The sequence below is a fragment of the Mandrillus leucophaeus genome, unplaced genomic scaffold (genome assembly GCF_000951045.1).
Source record: "Mandrillus leucophaeus isolate KB7577 unplaced genomic scaffold, Mleu.le_1.0 Scaffold217, whole genome shotgun sequence".
In the NCBI taxonomy this organism is placed as follows: Eukaryota; Metazoa; Chordata; class Mammalia; order Primates; family Cercopithecidae; genus Mandrillus; species Mandrillus leucophaeus.
Window position 1 is genome coordinate 651972 of NW_012102221.1, and position 9649 is coordinate 661620.

Sequence of the window (9649 nt, forward strand, 5' to 3'; positions counted from 1 at the left end):
GGCCCATCTCTTGAACTTTTAATGGATCTCTCCTCATGTATAATTTTGTAATATGATGCATTGAAAATATTGGTTCACTGAGTTATGCAGATCTTCCAAATGTTGACATATTTCAGTAGATAATGTTGAAAAATTATATTCATAAGCAACATAATAATCTCATCAGAAAATTTTGAAGTAGGGGCAGGCTGCGGAGTTCAGAGATAGATTCAAGTTTTTAACATTTTTTAAATTTCTAGTTTTCTTGTGAAAACTCAAATTTTACCCCTGACCAAAAATAGTTTTTTCTTTGAGATCACAGGCCCATTTCACTTGTTTCTAAGAGTATGTCTGTATATTTTTGAGAAATACCCCAATCTGAATAACCATAACCGGCATCTTCATCATTCTTTCAAGTAAAATTTATGTTCCGTGAAAAAAATCAGCTCAGTCAGCTCTCAAGTCCACCAATTTCATGGATTCTATTCTTTGAGACATCTGTTGTCCTTGGGCATGCAACAGATATGCTTTAAGCATATGTCCATTTCACCAGAGAAAATATTTAAAAATACTTCATAATAATGTGAACTCAAGGGCTGAGATGTAATAAAATTGATTTTTTTAGTGCTTCATTAAAATATTTCAATTTTTAAAATTTCTATTTATCTATTCTTAAACCGACATCATCAAGACATTTAAAAAATAAAACTGGCTCTTGTTTGCTTTGATGCCTGGAAGTGGCTACTAGTACGTTATGACCACTAAGAGAGTTTGATGCCACTGCCTTGATTTGTTCTAAGACAGCAACTGGTTTATCCATTATTGCTTTTGCACCATGAATGTCAATGTGGACACTGTGAAAAGGGCAAAGAACGCATTAGAAAACTCCTATTCATCATTTCAGAAAATCCTTTGGAGGAATTCCTTCTCTCACTTTGGAAAACTATTCAAAAATATCTTTTAAAGCTGATAATATAGACACCCAAAGAATGGGCAATTCTAGTTATATACAGAAGAGACTGGGCATGGTGACTCACACCTGTAATCCCAGCACTTTTCGAGGCTGAGGCAGGATGATCACTTGAGCTCAGGAGTCCAGGATGTGCTTGGGCAACATAGCAAGAGAGACCCCCAACTCTAAAAAGTAGTTTTAAATTAGCTGGGTGTGGTGGTGTGTGCTTGTAGTACCAGCTACTTGGGAGGCGGAAGCGGGAGGATCACTTAAGCCCAGGAGATCCAGGCTTCAGTGAGCTATAATCATGCCACTGCATCCAAGTCTGAGTGACAGTGAGACCCTTCCTTTAAAATAAAACAAAAAAACAAACAAGCAAAAAAAAAGTAGTCATCACAGCACTATTAGTAATAGCTGAAAACTGGAGACTTCTCAGCTGCCATCAACAGTAAAAATGGCGTTAGAGGTTAGTAGAAAGATTATCTTTTCGGGTAGGAAGGGTAAAGTCTGGAAGCAGGTAAGGGGAATATAAGAGCATTTATGACATATTTTCTGTCTCTAATATTTCAATACAGAATTTATATTAACACGAATTTGATGAATGAATGAGTTCTTGTACTGTTTTAAGAATATCTGTTACTTCTTGTTTATACACGTTTCGGAATTGATCTTTCCTATGTACATTCATCCCACAAATATAGTTAGTTTCTGTCTATTTACTATGTGCTAGACAACTACACTAGGCATTGGGAAAACCGAGGTCAGCAAAAAGGTATAGCTTCTCTCTCTTTATGTAGTTTGCAATGCAGTTTATTTGCTTTGAGCAAAATCATATTAGTGTCACCACTTCCATACAAATCTGGACCATCATTCATTGATGGAATGTTCTGTGACCCAGTTGTTTTTGTTTATTCCTTTCAACTATTTCCTTGATCAGGAAGTCCCTATATCCAGATAAAACTTTACATGTAAAAACTTCCTCTTAATCTTCAGTGGTTAAAGATGTCAAACTTACTGATTTCTTAGATACTTAGATTTGGCCATATTTAAGCTCCAAGAAAGGAAGCATTTCATTGAGACCACATTTCTTCTGAGCTTGTTTGTTAATGAGAGAGTGATCTGCAAAAGTGCATGCTCTACATTTGCTTCCTTTAAGACTTACATGAGGCATTATCAGTTCCCCATATATCTTTGGGAAGGACACAAAGGGACACCATTATCTCCTCCCCTATCTTTAAATGTGAGAAGCATGTGTCCAATTAAATCTAGTACTTCTTCTTCATTGTTCTGTATGAATAATTAACCTTTCTAAGTGCTGACATCAGGAAGGTTTTGAATCTTCCCTTTTCTTCCAAGGGAAAAATAAAATGAGGAGCAGAACAGATTTTTTTTTATATATAGTTTTCTTTTTAATCACTTCTAAGGATATAGTTAATCATAAAATATGAGGGTTAAAATATCAAATATTGATCCTGAAAATTATTTTGTGTATTCTTTGGTTATAATGATTTATTATTAATGTGGGCTTCTCTAGAGTAATAACGTTCTCTAATGCAATCATTTAGAACAATATGGTCACCAGTCTCCTTTCATTAGTCACAAGGGAACACTATAAATCAATTTCTATGATCTTTGCAACTGAAACTTGCTGGATGCCAGCTGTGTTCATTTCTGTTAATTATCATCCTTTTAAATCTCATCCTTTCTGTAAGTGAGATATGCACTTTAGGACTTTTTTATAGTGTAAATTGTTCTGTTCATCCTCCTACAGGCCTCCGACAAGGTTTTTGCCCCTCTAAGTTGATTTATAATGTAACCTTGAAACAAGGAGAAGCATTAGTCGGCTGCTGTTTTAATACATGGCTTGTCAGCTATTTTATAACTATTGTTATACAACTATTGGCTAGAGAAATTTCTAGATAGGAGGACTTTGAATCCCTAACTGTTTTGAAAAGTTTAGCTGAACATTCTCGATCATACCCATTCTCTGTGCTAATAAATACTTGACTGATGGAGAGAAAACAGCTTCGATCTGTCTACAGGCTTTGATATTGTCATAAACCAGTGAACTTGGGGAGCTGAAAATGTGATGAAATCATTTTGCATGTAACCTGTGAAAATAGTTTTCCTCTCTGTTTATGTCTGCCTATTCTGCAACACAGAGTTAAGTTATCTTAAGGACTCAATAACATTTTGGAACAAGAGTTCTGTGCAGCGCTTAGTTTCCCTAGTCAAATTTGATCAGGCTCATTTCCATGGTGATTTATTTTTCCAACGTGCACAATTGCCATTTCAGAATAATTCTTCACCCGAATTGTCACGCAGTCTCCCCTTCTGGCTTCTCTGCCTGCAAATTCCCAGTTCCCATCTCCTTCAATCGCATCTCAATCCATTCACTCCACCAAGCTGAAAACCTCAAGATCCTCCTGCATGTCCGCTCCTCCTCCTCCTCCCCCTCCTCCTCCCCCCTCCCTCCCTCCGCATATGGCCCCAGCCTGATCACTTAACCTAAACATGTCCTTCCTCCTCTCTCCTCCTTATCCCGACAACTGTGCTTTTTCCAGGCTTTCCATATTTCTTATTTCCAAACTAACAATTCTCCAGTCTTTTCCTCCTTTCTGCTTCACATCTGCTTATATCCATGGGCCACACAATAGGGTCGGATACAGCATGCAAATCTGAACCTACTGCTCGTCTGATTAAATGCACTACTTTTCTGAAAAATGCATTCACCAGAATGGTTCCTTAGAGCTTTTGAATTTTTGGTGCTTATGCCTTTTATTTATGCTTTATACTTTGATGCATTTCTTGAAAATGAGCTCAGTTCTTATGAACAATTTAAAAAATAATACAAAATCTTAGAGCTCTACTTTCAATGGCTTTAGGTTCTAAATGTGAGAAACCAAAGCTCCTATGCACACTATGAAAGCCCCTTTAGTGCAAGCATATCTCTCTCTCCCTTCTTCCCTCCCTCCCTCTTTCCCCTTCCTTCCTTTCTCTCTCTCTCTCTCTCTCTCTCTTTCTCTCTTTCTTTCTCTCTTTCTTTCTTTCCAGACTCTCACTCTGTTGCCCAGGCTGGAGTACAGTGGCAGAATCTCTGCTCACTGCAACGTCCGCCTCCTGAGTTTCAGTGATTCTCCTGTCTCAGCCTCCCGAGTACCTGGGATTACAGGCATGTGCCACCATGCCCAGCTGCTTTTTGTATTTTTATTAGAGATGGGGTTTCACCATGTTGGTCAGGCTGGGCTCGAACTCCTCGTGATCTGCCGGCCTCGGCCTCCCACAGTGCTGAGATTACAGGCGTGAGCTACCGCGCCCGGCCTTCACTCTTTCCTTTTGCAGTTCTTGCCCAGCACTTTACTCCCCGCCTAGCGAATGTCTTCCATGTCTCCACGCTTTGGCTCCTGCGATTTCCTCTGACTGGTGTCACCGGTTGCATATTTGCAAACCATACATCTGATAAGGAGTTAATGCCCAAAATGTATAAGGAACTCAAATGACTCAATAGTAAGAAAACAAAAACCCAATTAAAAAATAGGCAAAGGACCTAGATAGAGAGCCATTTCTCTGAAGAAGACACAAAAATGGGTGCCGGTGTGTGAAAAAATGCCCAACATCAAGAATCATCAGAGAAATGCAAATTAAAGCCATAATGGAATATTATCTCACACCAATCAGAATGGCTGTTATCAAAAAGGCAAGAGGTAACAAGTGTTGGTGAGGCTGTGGAGAAAAGGGAGCCCGTTCACTGTTGGTGGGAAGACAAATTAATTCAGCCACTATGGAGAATATTATGGCGTTCCTAAAAAAGTAAAAAGTGTAACTAGCATTTGATTCAGTCCTCAAAGAGACTCAATATTTTCCTAGCACTAGAAGACACCTACTCTTGGACCTGAATTACGTCTGCAGACCGGGAAGGCCCACGGTGAAGTCATCCCAATGCAGGGCAGGGTAGGAAAGCATTCACGGAGTCCCACCCTCACTTGCTACCTCAGCAACAAACCCCAAATCAAGACACTGTGAAAATTCTTACCACGTATGAATACACTTTGCATGTTATTTTTACTTCATCCAAAAATATCTGGCGATAAAAGACTGCTAACATTTCTAAGGGAAATTTTGTCTGGGGAAAATCTAGAGCGATGCCGTGACTTCTGCTGGATCACAGAATCCTGGGTACTGCTAGCGGAAATCACAGGGGACGGCGCTGAGAGGCAAATATGCTGGAGTCAGTTGCTTCCTTCATTTAAGAACAAAGTATCCGTGGAGGCTGGCTTGTGTAAGGGACAGCAGGTGGAGTGGGCTTTGTAAATATCAGACCTATCCATTAAAGATGTCCTTGGAAAGCCGGGCGCGGTGACTCATGCCCGTAATCCCAGCACTTTGGGAGGCCGAGGCGGGTGAATCTCAAGGTCAGGAGTTCAAGACCATCCTGGCCAACATGGTGAAACCTGTCTCTACTAAAACTACAAAAAAAAAAAAAAAAAAAAAAAATAGCCAGGTGCGGTGGCAAGCACCTGTAATCCCAGCTACTCAGAAGGCTGAGGCAGGATAATTGCTTGAACCTGGGCGGCAGAGGTTGCAATGAGCGGAGATTGCGTCACTGTACTCCATCCTGGGTGACACAGTGAGACTCCATCTCAAAAAACAAAACAAAACAAACAAACAAAAGATGTCTTTGGAAAATCTTCAGTTGTATAACCCACAGTGTGTGTGTATGTGTGTGTGTGTATTTTAATTTTAGCAAGCAAAACCATAACATACTGACAACTTTAACTATTTTCATCTTTAGCACACTTTTGTTTTGTTTCTTTTTTATTTTTATTTTTATTATTTTTTTGAGACAGGGATCTGGCTGTCACCCAGGCTGGAGTACAATGGCACAATCTCCACTCACTGCAACCTCTGCCTCCTGGGTTCAAGTGATTCTCCTGTCTCAGCCCCCCAAGTATCTAGGACTACAGGTGCACACCACCATAGCTGGCTAATTTTTGTAGTTTTATTAGACGGTGTTTCACCATATTGGCCAAGCTGGTCTCAAACTCCTGGCCTCAGGGGATCCATCTGCCTCGGCCTCTAAAAGTGTTGGGATTACAGGCATGAGCCACCACGCCCTGCCTCCTTATTTTTTGAGATAGGATTCGCTCTGTTGCCCAGGCTGGGAGGGCAGTGGCACAATCAAAGCTCACCATAGCCACAAATTCCTGGGCTAAAGCAATCCTTCTGCCAGCCTCCGAAGTAGCTGGGACTACTGGCATGTGCCAGCACACCTGGTGATTTTTTTTTTTATTTTTGTAGAACTGGAGTGTTGCTATATTGCCCAGGCTGGTCCTGAACTCCCGGCTTCAAGCCATGCTCCCACCGCCGCCTCCCAAAGCGTTGGGATTACGGGTTTGAGCCACTGTGCTTGGCCTCAACGTACTTTTCAAAGGTTAGTATATGTGCTCACTAAGGAAACATAGACATGGCAATTTGTCAGCCACCTAGAATGTGCTATAAAATTGTAATACCTTCGAGGGGCTGGGTCATCGTCTTGGCACAGTACACCCCACTACAAAGAATAATACTGTGGATAACAATTCTTGTTGTCCGTGCTTTAGCTTAGGGCTTTTCTCTCTGTTGTCTCATTTAACCTGTATAACCTGTCTGATAAGCATTATTTACATTTTAGAGATGATTAAAGGGTTCACAGAAGTTACATGATTTGTCCAAAGTCAGTGAGTTTCTGTGTGATGGAACTGGGTTTCCACTCAGTCTGCTTGATTTCAAAGTCTGTGTTCTTAACAAAGAATGTATAACTTCCTGGGTGTTGAATTTTTGCGTTATTACTTCTGATGAAAGTGACTGTAAAATAGTGAAGAAGTCTACAAAAGTTTGCATAAATGATTTTTAAAAAACAGCTTTATTGAGATACAATTCCCATGCCATAAAATTGGCCCTTTTAAAGTATACAACTCAGTGGTTTTTAGTGCATTCCCAGAATTCTGCAACCATTGACACTACCTAATTTCAGCGCATTCTTAACACGCCACAAAAAGTACCATTAGCAGTCACTCCCTATCACCTCCACGCCCTTGTCCTGGCAACTGCTAACCTCTTTCAGTTCCTTTGGGTTTGTCCGTTCTGAACATTTCATGTAAATGCTACTTTACCATATGGGTACTTTTGTGTCTGGCTTCTCTCACTTAGCATGTCTTCGAAGCTTATCCAGGTTATCACACGTCTTAGCGTATCGGTGCTACCTTCTTATGGCTGAAATTTTCATTGTATGGACACACTACATTTTGTTTATTCGTTAGTTGGCGAGCACTTGGATGTTTTCTTCTTTCTGGCTATTATGTATTATGCTGTTATGAGCATTCATATACGTTTTTATGTGGACAGATTTTTTTCATTTCTCTTTGGTATACACCTGGGAGTGAAACTGCTGGTTTATGTAACTGTGCTTAATATTCTAAGGAACTATTAAACTGTTTTACATTCTCACCAGCTGCGAATGAAGGCTCAAATTTCTCCACATCTGGCTAACACTTCTTGTTTTGATTATAGGCATCCTTGAAAGTGTGAAATGGTATCTGAAGGTGGTTTTGATTTGCATTTCCCTAGTGATGAATAAGGTTGAGTATGTTTTCACGTGCTTATTGGCCATTTATCTATCTTCTTTGGCGAAATGTCTACTCAAGCCCTATGCCCATTTTAAATGGGTGTATTTATCTTTTGGTTGTCGTGTGTCACTGACTTTGAGTTTAGAGCATCTGCCACTTTTCTATGTTTACTACTGCTTGGAAATCCTTTGTTTTGTCTAGTCAAGCATATATTCAAACATCTATAATCACTTACTGTGCTCTGTGCCTGTGCTGGAAACTAAGTCCAGTAAGACACGTCACCTCGCCTCTGGAGTATGGCAACCGCTTCATCTTTTCCTTCTCCCAAGCCATCTCCCAACTCTGCACCCTAAATAAACTTTCTAAGAAGTGAATTTGATCATGTCACTTACTTGCTTAATCCCTTCTATGCTTCCTTTATTGACCACAAGGCAAAGTCTAACCCTTTAGGATGGGTTACAAAGCCTTCAAAACCGCCCCTTGCCAGGGGCAAAGTTCTCTCTCTGGTCCATTCTCTGTTTCCATCTTGGGTAACTTTAGAGGGGTCTTCTAGTTAAATACTCTATCTAATACTTTAATCCCACCAGCAGAATTATAGAAAAAGTTCCTAAATAATGTATTCATTTCTTATCTACGTTTCGAGGCTGCTGAGCCATTCACATTGTTAGCGTGTTAAGTGAAACGTGAAGTCACACGATGCATGGATACAAACTTCCATGAAGAGGTCAGTGACACATACCGGGCGAGGTAGAATACTGAGTGAGGTAGGTTCCAGCCAGACACCTAAACCGGTTCCCAGACAGAAATGAACCATTGAAGCCCCGTCTCTTAACTCCAGATCCTGAGACAGGTGGACCTCTCTTAAGCCTGTGACCTGAAAAACCAAGTGGTATTATTTTCTTGCTGTTAACAGGGCCTTTAAATGTTCCAACCTCATCTCAGTTTTACTAGGAAATAAAGAAAGAGCTGGGTGCTCAGACTTGGGTCAGAGTGTGAGGTGCAGTGTGGCCCTTTACAAACAATGCTTGTGGCGACAGGAATTAATGACATTCCTCCAAGAAGGTGATCCACCCAGGTGGCAGAACCGATTCCTGAGACAGGGTCCAGCTCTGTCATCCAGGCTGGCCTGCAGTGGTGTGATCATAGCTCAATGCCGCCTCGAACATCTGAGCTCCCACGATCCTCCCGCCTCAGCCTCCTGAGTAGCTGGGACTGTAGCTGGGACTATACCTGGCTAATTTTTAATTTTCTTGTAGAGATGGGGTCTTGCTGTTCTGTCCAGGTTTGTCTCAAACTCTTGGCCTCAAGCAATCCTCCCATCTTGGCCTCCCAAAGAGCTGGGATTACAGGCATCAGCCACCAGGCCCAGCCTCAGAACTGGTTCCGTGAAGAAAAACGGTTCCTCTCGAGTGGAAATTCTCCCTCCACCAATCTTTAGAGACTGAGTGTTAGTAAACTAAAGGCAGCTGCAGTTTCCTTAGATACCCCACCAAATAGAATCAGTCTTTGATGTTCAAGGAAGAGGGAACTCACTACTTCACTGTCATATGGCTGAAAATAAATCTAGTATATAAACTTAGAAATATAAAGACTTCCTTTTGAACTTGGGCACGAACTACATACATGACAAAATCTTGTTTATTTCTATATGTATATATGGACGTATGTATATAGTCATATGACAAAATCTATCTCAAATTACGTATATCTATGTATGCACATATACACACATATAAAGCAGGGACTATAAAATTCAAAAACAAGCCTGAAGTGGCTTATGTTATTTATTGCTGCATAACAAACTAACCCAAAATTAAGTGGCTTGAGGCAATCTTTTTGTAGTGTGCATCATTTTGTGAGTTAGCAACTTGGAAAGGGACCAACTCCTGTGGCATAACCTGGGGTGATCAGGGCTAGATGGCTTTTCCAGTCGTCTTCTTCGCTCACAAGGCCAGCACCTCACTGCTCCTTAGCCTCTCTCTCCACATGATTTCTTATCCTCCAGGGCCTCTGCCTGTGGCTGGCTTGGATTGCACTCAGGAAGGTGGTCCTAGGGTAGTCATGCTTCTCAAATGCCAGCTGGTTTCCAAGACAGCAGCAAACTAGCAGTTGG